At 38.1% G+C, this 10695-nt stretch overlaps 3 non-coding genes across 3 annotated transcripts; all 3 read left to right on the forward strand.

Moving 5' to 3' along the window:
- The first annotated feature begins 1100 nt into the window (after positions 1–1100).
- Positions 1101–1172, forward strand: trnae-uuc (transfer RNA glutamic acid (anticodon UUC)). The gene has a single exon. It is a non-coding gene; the product is annotated as a tRNA-Glu (tRNA).
- A 1297-nt stretch (positions 1173–2469) lies between these two features.
- trnae-uuc (transfer RNA glutamic acid (anticodon UUC)) lies at positions 2470–2541 on the forward strand. Its single transcript has one exon. It is a non-coding gene; the product is annotated as a tRNA-Glu (tRNA).
- Positions 2542–3868: 1327 nt separating this feature from the next.
- trnap-agg (transfer RNA proline (anticodon AGG)) lies at positions 3869–3940 on the forward strand. The gene has a single exon. It is a non-coding gene; the product is annotated as a tRNA-Pro (tRNA).
- Positions 3941–10695: the final 6755 nt, after the last annotated feature.

Raw genomic sequence — 10695 nt, forward strand, 5'->3', positions numbered from 1 at the left:
CAGTAATTATCCAATGGGAGGCTCTTACCTATTTGCTTAGTTAAATCCAGGTGGTGACCTTTTTTTTGGCCAGGCAGTGTATATACAAATGTTCAATATGAAATATGTTTTATTACATATTGATGAATGTTGCAACTGCCCACTGTTATGGGGTCAGTTGCAACATTCATCAATATGTAATAAAATCATTCTTTAACATCATTTTGCAAAGACTTTTTTATATGTGTACAGATAGGGTATTTACTCATTCATTTGGTTGTATAAAGACTGATACTGGTAAAAGGAAAAATATTGGCCCGGTTTTTAAGTAACAATCATGTTTGGTTAATTATTACAATCCATTTGTAACTACAAATATTTTAGCTTACTGAACAGTGTGTGTAATAATGTTAGAATTAATGTTATAACAAGGCTTTTCATTAATATTGTGATAGGCGACAATTGCAACAGCATGTTGTAACTGTCCCAACATTGACATCCATAATAAAACTTGTTGTGTTAGGCTTTCTTTAATCTCTGTTTCTATTGGATAACATGTCTGACTATGGCTCTAAAGATTCTAGGTTGGACTCCTGGCTGGCTCGGTTACCTTGTGCCTATTTTGTCTTTCTTTTGACTATTTGCAGTCTTTATGAATATTAGTATCTATGTGCCATGTTGCTGTAGCTCAAAAAGCTTGTTCTGTTGGAACTATGACTGCAGTCTATCAGGGAGCAGTGGACGTGAGCTGGACGTGGCTGTGAACGTTGGAATTGTATAGTGGTTAGTACTCTGCGTTGTGGCCGCAGCATTCCCGGTTCGGATCACGGCAGGGTGTTTTTGAATGCTGTGTTTCAAAGTTTTCCATTCTCTTGGGCAAAAGACAGAAATGAGGCCGGAGCGCGTAAGCGCAGTCTCTCAGTGGCGCAATGGATAACGCGTCTAACTACGGGTCAGAAGATTCTAGGTTTGACTCCTGGCTGGCTCAGTGGCTTGTGCCCTTTTTGTCTTTCTAACTTTTTGTGTATGGTTCTTGGTACCTCAGATCCAACAATACAGGTCTTGTCAAAGTGGAAAAAAGTGACTGATGCTGGCGTCAACCGATGGTAAGCTCTTCAGTTTCCCATATGGTCTAGCGGTCAGGATTCCTGGTTTTCACTCAGGTGGCCCAGGTTCGATTCCCGGTATTGGAATTTGTCTTTATGATAGGTCTCGAGCAAAACTTTGCCTATTAGTTCCTCTGCGCTATGTTGCTGTAGCTCAAGAGGCTTGTTCTGTTGGAACTATTACTGCAGTCTATCAGGGAGCAGTGGACGTGAGCTGGACGTGGCTGACCATTGGAATGCCGTGATCGTATAGTAGTTAGTACTCTGCGTTGTGGCCGCAGCAACCCCGGTTCGAATCCGGGTCATGGCATGGTGTTTTTGTATGCTGTGCTTCAAAGTTTTCCATTCTCTCATTGGTCAAAAGACAGAAATGAGGCCGGAGCTTCAGGAAAGCCCTACAGGGGCCAGCGGCGCAATGGATAACGTGTCTGACTATGGATCAGAAGATTCTAGGTTCGACTCCTGGCTGGCTCGGTTACCTTGTGCCTTTTTTGTCTTTCTAACTCCTTGTGTATGGTTCTTGGTACCTCAGATCCAACAATGCAGGTCTTGTCAAAGTGGAAAGGAGCGACTGATTCTGGCATCAGCTGATAGTAAGTTCTTCAGTTTTTCCATATGGGCTAGCGGTCACCCAGGCGGCCCCGGTTCAACTCCCGCTATAGGAATTTGCCTTTATTACCTCAGATCCAACAATGCAGGTCTTGTCAAAGTGGAAAGAAGTGACTGATGCTGGCATCAGCCGATGGCAAGCTTTTCAGTTTGCCATATGGTCTAGCGGTCAGGATTCCTGGTTTTTACCCAGGCGGCCCGGGTTAGACTTCTGGAATGAGAATTCATTTTTATGATAGGACTCCAGCAAAACTTTGCCTATTAGTTCCTCTGTGCCATGTTGCTGTAGCTCAAGAAGCTTGTTCTGTTGGAACTATGACTGCAGTCTATCAGGGAGCAGTGGACGTGAGCTGGACGTGGCTGACAGTTGGAATGCCGTGATCGTATAGTGGTTAGTACTCTGTATTGTGGCCGCAGCAACCCCAGTTCAAATCCGGGTCACGGCAGGGTGTTTTTGTATGCCGTGCTTCAAAGTTTTCCATTCTCTCCTTGGTCAAAAGACAGAAATTAGGCCGGAGCTTCAGGAAAGTCACAAGCGCTGTCTCTTAGGGGGCAGTGGCGCAATGGATAACGTGTCTTACTACGGATCAGAAGATTCTATGTTCGACTCCTGGCTGGCTCGGTTACCTTGTACCTATTTTGTCTTTCTAACTCCTTGTGTATGGTTCTTGGTACCTCAGATCCAACAATGCAGGTCTTGTCAACGTGACAAAGCCTTGTCAAAGTGGAAAGAAGTGACTGATGCTGGCGTCAGCCGATGGCGAGCCCTTCACTTTCCCATATGGTCTAGCGGTCAGGATTCCTGGTTTTCACCCAGGCGGCCCGGGTTCGACTCCCGGTGTGGGAATTTGTCTATGTGATGAGACTCGAGCAAAACTTTGCCAATTAGTTCCTCTGTGCCGTGTTGCTGTAGCTCAAGAGACTTGTTCTGTTGGAACTATGACTGCAGTCTATCAGGGAGCAGTCAACATGACCTGGACATGGCTGACCGTTGGAATGCTGTGATCGTAAAGTGGTGAGTACTCTGCGTTGTGGCCGCAGCAACCCCGGTTCACGGCAGGGTGTTTTTGTATGCCGTGCGTCAAAGTTTTCCATTCTCTCCTTGGGCAAAAGACAGAAATGAGGCCGGAGCTTCAGGAAAGTCACAAGCACTGTCCCACAGGGGAAAGTGGCGCAATGGATAACGCATCTGACTACGAATCAGAAGATTCTAGGTTCGACTCCTGGCTGGCTCGGTTACCTTGTGCCTATTTTGTCTTTCTAACTCCTTGTGTATGGTAACATTCATTTTGTTCAGACAACAGATGTTTTAACTCTTTAAGAAGAGGTTATAACCAGTCTATGTACTGATACGGGAGGTTTTGATAGTTTTGTAATGCAAGCACCAACCACACTTACCAGCTCAACCAGACAACATAGTTTTGAAGGTCAGTCACGCAGATTAAAGTAACACAAAGACTCTTATTCCCGCTGGCTCGTTGGTCTAGGGGTATGATTCTTGCTTTGGGTGTGAGCGGTCCCGGGTTCAAATCCTGGACGAGCCCTTGTTTAGTCAAATGCTTCGTTGAACTATACAAAAAACTTATCAAGTGTCCCATTAAAATCTAATGATTAAACAAAAATGACAAATGCTGATACACTGGTAGAAGTTGGTAAGCTTATGTGGATGTAAATACCTTTCATAACAATTCTTCCAGTCAGCTTCAATTTTTTTTTTCTTCTACAGATTTTAGAATCTTTTGGTAAATGCAAAGCACTGAAAATGTTACAAAATCCAAACAGCAAGGAGCATGAAGACAACACGTCAAGATAAAATATCATGGTAATGTAAATGTTGCAAAATCTCTTGTATAACTAAGCGATTAAAGACAGCGTCACAACGTTTGTATTGTACAGTTTGGGTGGATAAACATGATACATAACGTAAACAGTGTGAAGCATAAAGTCAGTGGGACTGCACACAGCTCCTGTCAAATGCTTCCAAGTCTTTTTATTTGACAAAGCGAGTCTTTAATGACACCTCATGCTTAAACTGTTAGAAATGCTTTAATGAAGCTCTGCATTGAATTTTGATTTGTCATGAATACACTTCCCAGTGCAACCAGTCAACATGGTTTTGATGCTAAGCCATGGAGGTAAAAAAAAAAAAAAAAGTCCTTGCATTTTTCCAAGCTGGCTCGTTGGTCTAAGGGTATGATTCTTGCTTAGGGTGCGAGAGGTCCCGGGTTCAAATCCTGGACGAGCCCTTGTTTACCCACGTCCTATTTCATAGTTCTGTAAACGTCGTTAATTCATCAACTGCCTCTTCAGGTTCTAATCCCAGCGTGCAAATGGAAATGAAATGGGGGGTTTAAGTGGCAAAACTTGAACAGCTTTCTACGTGGATGCCAGGCCACATTATTAAAATTCTAACCTTTAGTTATTCTTAAAGCCATCGAGAGGTTTTGTGAATCCATGTTTAAATGTAAAGCACTGTCATTGTGAAGGAAAGTCAAACAGTGAAAAGTATGAAGTCAAAACGACAAGGAAAATCTCATGTCAATGTAAATTTTGGGCTAGTAATGAGGTGAAAAAACGAAATAATGATGTGAGTTTAAACAGGTGATGTTAACAGGTGATTGTAATCATGGTTTGGTACAGAAGCAGCATCCAGGAAAGGCTGAGTCTTTGATGAGCAAAGATGATCAGAGGATCTCCAGTTTGTCAACAAATGTGTGAGAAAATAATTGAAATGTTTAAAAACAATGAACCTCAAAGAAAGATTGGAAGGGATTTTCATATTTCTCCCTCTACAGTGCATAATATCATTAAACCATTCAAGGAATTGGGAGAAATTTCAGTGCATAAAGGCCAAGGGTGCAAGATTAAGCTGAACGCCCGTGATCTTTGATCCCTCAGACAGCACTGCATCAAGAACCACCACTCAACAATAGCTGATATAACCACATGGGTGAGGGATTACTTTGGCAAACCTTTGTAACGCTCTACAATACAGAGTTACATGCACAAATGCCACTTAAATCTTTACTGTGCATTAAAGAAGCCTTATGTTAACCATGTCCATAAGCGGCGTCGACTTCTTGGGGCTCGGAGGCATCTAGGATGGACCATCACACAGTGGAAATGTGTATTGTGGTCAGATGAATCAGCATTCCAGGTCTTTTTTGAGAAAAAATGGATGCCGTGTGCTCCAGACCAAAGACGAAAAAAAAACATCCAGATTGTTATCAGCAACAAGTCCAAAAGCCAGGGTCTGTCATGGTATGAGGCGTCATTAACACTTCTGTGATGGCAGCATTAATGCAGAAAAGTACATTGAAATCTTAGAGCAACACATGCTGCCTTCAAGACGTCATCTTTTCCAGGGACGTTCATGCATTTTTCAACAAGACAATACAAAACCACATGCTGCACACATTACAAAGACATGGCTGCAGAAGAAGAGGGTACGGGTACTGGACTGGCCTGCCTGCAGTTCTGACCTGTCCCCAAATGTGTGGAGAATTTTGAAATGAAAAATGAGACAATGACGACCCCGTACTGTTGCACATCTTAAGACGTGTTTGCAGGAAGACAAAATAAAAGTTGAAACACTAAATCACTTGGTATCCTCGGTGCCAAAACGTCTTTTAAGTGTGGTGAAAAGGAATGGCAACATTACAAAGTGGTAAATGCTTTACTGTCCCAACTTTTTTTGGAATGTATTGCAGGCCTGAAATGCAGGAATGGATGTTTAATAATAAATAAAATGAAGTTGAGAGATAAAACATGAAATATCTCAGGTTCATCCTGTCTGCAATTAAATAAAAGTGAAAGTAAATGTAAGAAACTCTGTGTTTTTTATTTGCTTTTTCCATGCTGTCCCAACTTTTTCTGATTTGGGGTTGTAGATGAAGCTTTTATATTAATTAATGATTATTGTTATTATTAATTATTATTTATTTGTTATTATTATTATTAATTATTATTTATTTGTTATTATTATTAATTATTTGTTATTATTAATTATTATTTTTATACTTATACTAAAATGCTATAAAGTTGGTCAATAAAACATCTTTGTATTCTTTTTTTATTGAAATCTACAAACAGTCCAAACTTTTCATGAAATTTGGTTTGTATTTAATATATATAAATTTAATATATATATATAATATGGCTTTATATGTCTGGAATTCAAAAAACTAAAGCATGTGTTACTCAGTCTGTGATCTGTATACACTGGTTTTTGTACAGTGTAGAGAAGTTTCCTGTTACTGTGGGCTGCATGGCACAGTAGTACAGAGCAGAATCTGATACTGCAGCAGAGGAGATCTTCAGATTCACAAGGTTTTTTGTTCCATCAACTGTAGCTGATAAACCAGGAATGCTAGATGGTTTGAGGGTCTCACTTTTAAGGATAGAAACTATAAACTCTGGTGTAGATCCAGGATACTGACGATACCACTGCATATAAGTTGCACTCTGATATTCACAAGAGAGAACAATGCTGTGACCCACTGCTGCATTTAATGTATCATTCAGTGGTTTTATTGACTGTGCCAAACTCTTCCCTGCAAATCAGATAAATATGTTAAATGTGATGTAATAAATAAATACAGTCATACAGTAAAATGAAAACACATTGTGTACTGTGACTGCATAAAAATAATGAGATGTACTTACATTGTATAGCTGAGAAGAGAAGAAGAGAACACAGGAACATCATGTTTGTATTGTGAGAAGTGAAGGAAGGACGGGGTGATTCTGCTTCTTTACAGTTCTATACAAACTCCTCCTATTTTATATTGATATGAGTGGGAAACAAAAGCTGAGCTTTACATCAATCACTCACAGCCATTTTTAATATTTTAATAAAATACACTGTATTCACTTCACATAGATAAAACAATCTATCTAATTATTCTATCTATCTATCTATTTATCATCTATCTATCTATCTATCTATCTATCTATCTATCTATCTATCTATCTATCTATCTATCTATCTATCTATCTATCTATCTATCGAATTTTTTGTTATTTATGCTGCAAATGGAAGCCATTAATTTGTCAACAAATTTAGATCTCAATTGTTCCTATAATTAAGTAGCAGGTCCTGATGCATTTTCTCATCATTTTTAGAACTGAGGAACCTTATCCACGATTTTCCTGAACTTTGACCTTTCCCGTGATTCGTAGCTGAAGCCGGTTTTTGACTTCCGGTTACAGTGTTTACGTTCTGAACGACAGAAGTAGTGGTCATTCGTAACTGGTTTTTTTTAACAAACATGGCCAAAAACGCTAGGTGGTTGAATAGTAAGTGTAGAGCGACTGTCTATTTATGCATTTTGTTAGACGAGTGCACTGTTGTACCCTTATTCCCTCCTCTCGGTGTGTTGTTGGAACGCACTCTGCTCACTCGCATGTTCTGCGTCTGCAAGCTGATACTCCGAACAATAATAAAGTAGTTTTGTTTGAGTTAAAACTGAGTCCTTTCTTAATTCCTAGCACTCGACAGTAAGGACATTTTAAGAAGCTGTGGTGACCGTGTTCTGACAGTGCTCCACGTCTACAGAGTGGGTAGATGACATGAGGTTAGCTATATTGATATAAGTGAACCATTTCGTCTTTTCCGAAGCTGTAGACGGTGAGGAGCTACAGGACTATAAAAGCACAGAGGCTTACATGCGTAGGAATTGCTGAAGGTAAACATCAGGCGTGGGTAATGCTGAGGGAAAACATCAGGCGTGGGTAATGCTGAGGGAAAACATCAGGCGTGGGTAATGCTGAGGGAAAGTGGAGTAGTCGAGACGGTGGGTTACTCGTGCATTGCAGGGTTAGCGAAGTTGTGGAAGGTAGGGATGAACCGAGGAACATTCTAATAGCTGTGAAACATTGGAAATAATAAACGATGTATCACGACTGATTTGTTGATTGTTTTTACTTCTACAACAGTGTATACTTATATTGGTTCATGAGTGGATGTAAAGTAGGAAAGGGGAGCTGAATGGACAGAATAAAACGCGTTGCGTTGTTTAATTTACTAAAACAATGAACTGGGAACAACACTTGCACAAGCCGTGTCTGTCTGGGTGTCCGGATTTAAATGTTATTTGTGCAATTTCTGCAACGCTCTCTAAAATTTTGGACTATACAAAGTGAAACTGCATTATACGATATTAAATTTTTTTTATTATTATTTCATTAATAAATATTATTATATTATTAATATAATTAATATTATTATTATGGAATGTAACGCGTAAGGCGCAGCGCACCGACAATGTTTACAAATCCGCTGCTGTTAAAAGCTCGTCCTTTCCAATAACAGCTTTAATTTCTTTGAGTTGTTGTGGCACCCGAGAGCGGCACACGTCGAGCCCGAGTTCATATTTGAACCATGCAGTCCTTACCAAAAGTAGTTTAATAATGTTGTAGTTAGTACTACAGCAAATCTAACGCGACCGGAAACGAAAAACCGGCAAACGGAAATAGGGAGGTGTCATGGCAGCCCCCATTGTGTTGCCAGGAAAATCGTGGATAGATCAGGTTTATTTTTTACTCGCTCACTTACTCCTTCATTCACAAGTCACAGATACTGTAGTAGTTTTTATGTGCACTGATACATTTTCTCTGGTTTGTCATTTTGCTAAAATAAAATACTACACTGTGGTTTCTAAAGTGGTTGCTGGTGAGTTACATAAATTGTCAAATAAATATTTAAGTCACCCAATGTTTTGCTGACTCAGTACCTCCTCTGGAATTAACATCAGCACAAAAACTGCTCCAGGAGTTTTATGGTATGGGGTTCCATGGCTGAGCAGTTGCATTCGAGCCTTACATCACCAAGCATAATGCCAGCTGTCAGAGGGAGTGATGTAAAGCACACCACCCCTGGACTCTGGGCAAGCTAAAGGCTGAATTGAAAGTAATAAGATTATCTGATCATAAATGCATTTGTTAGTTGTCTTGTTAAAAAGTAGTTGTTTATTATTAAAGTTCAGTAAAAAGTTTCATGGTTATTGATGCATTTGTCAAATATTTAAAACTCTACTTTATACACATTGCCATGGTGGCACCAATTACATATAATTACTTTGCTAATCCCCCCCACCACCAAAACCAAGCTTTCAACCCAGTGCAGGTGTCCGTCTTGCCCATGCTGCCACCCTGCCAAGTGTTCTCTTATCTGAAAACCAAAATATCATCACCCTATATGAAGTAGTATTTAATGCACATTACATGTTATTTCTCACTCAATGGAACAATTAAAAAAGGCAAACAAATCCAAGCAATGTCATATTTGTGCTGCAGAATCACTCAGCCCAAAGACTGCCATCATTTTTATGTTTGTTTGAATCATGTTTTATCTTCAACTTCTCCAACAGTACAGCTTTGTTACTGTGTTTGACAAAAGGTAGATGGAGTCTGCCATCATGTGTTTACTTTCCTTCACTACATCTGTGTGCAAAAATAAACAAACTGGTAACTGATCATTTATGCCAAGTTGTTTCTGCCTGTAGAGCTTGTACAAGAACTGTTTGTGTCTTTCTGTGTAACTAGACAGTTTCTGACTTAAATCAGTCCATCCAACACCAACAACCCTGCCAGAGTCAAAGTCAATCAGACAACTTTTATAAAATTTCAGATATAATGTTATTTTCATGTTGGATATGAAGAGTAACTGAACTTCTTCACCCAGGTCTGTATGATCTCATGCACTGCACTGATGTCACACTGGCATGGCTGACTGAGTTATTATATTAATCTAAAAGTGTTATTAATAAAATGGACAATATACATCCTTTAAAAAGTGCACATTTCTTACAGTATAATTGGTTTGATAATCTAAAAGTAAAAGATTTATATTGTTAAGCAATATGCAAAATCATATGGCTGGCTGCAGCATTGTCTCTACAAACATTTAGACAAATCAGAACAATGATGATATTATTGTTATTCATGAGGAGGAAGGGTTACCATATTATACCACAAATAATCACAGTAAAGTTTGGAGCTGAGAAGATTTAAATATGGGGCTGAATCTTTATCAACCCTAGTAAAAAAAATTTACTTAATTGTACTAAAAATATACTGAGATTTGTCTAAGTATACTGTAAATAAACTTGCACATGTCTGTACTTATTATAAACATGTTAAAATATATTGTCATACTTTAACAAATGAGTGCAAGTAAACTTTTATCATACTTATTAAAAATGATAGAAAGTATACATTTAATAAATACATTACCATGAAGTTTACTTTTAGTTGAAATTAAGTTTCATTCATTTAATATATTTCTCAAATACTTTTTTTTAAAAATAGATGTTTGGTCTGTTTTTCAAAGTATATTAAATAACTGCTGTAGTAATTCACTTAAATCACTTTTAACAAATACAAATGTTTACTTAAGTGTATTTTTCAAAAAGTGACTTATTGGTACATTAGTAAAATGTTTTACAATATTTTTGTTGTATTAAAATTTAATCATTTTAAATATATTTCAATGTTCTTTACTTTGAATAGAAAATATAAATGAATTATATTAAAGAACATATTCAGGTACTTTTAATACTATGTTATGTATTTTTACTTCACATGATATTAATGGATGCTGTATTTATACTTGCAAAGAATTCACTACATAAATATTCATTCAGTGTACTTACAGAGTTTAAATAATAACCTGTATTAACTGCATTAGATAAATGCTTTTAAAAATACAACTAATTATGTGTCTCTCTGTGTTTCACCTAATGAGCTCTGGGTTAAACTTTAGCACCCCCATGACCCTAATTATGATGAGAATCTGATGAATGAATAAGTTAAAATATACATTTCAAATGTACTTTTAGGTGACTAGCGCTCACAATAATGCTAAACAGTTTATTTAACTTTAGTATGACAGATCACTTTTACTTACTAATTAAAGAAGATAAAAAAAAAAAAGAAAAAAAACATGTAAAAATATTCACTTCAACAACACACGTTAACACATAAGAACTGACAAATGTAA

This window comes from Trichomycterus rosablanca, unplaced genomic scaffold (assembly GCF_030014385.1).
Source record: "Trichomycterus rosablanca isolate fTriRos1 unplaced genomic scaffold, fTriRos1.hap1 scaffold_128, whole genome shotgun sequence".
Classification (NCBI taxonomy): Eukaryota; Metazoa; Chordata; class Actinopteri; order Siluriformes; family Trichomycteridae; genus Trichomycterus; species Trichomycterus rosablanca.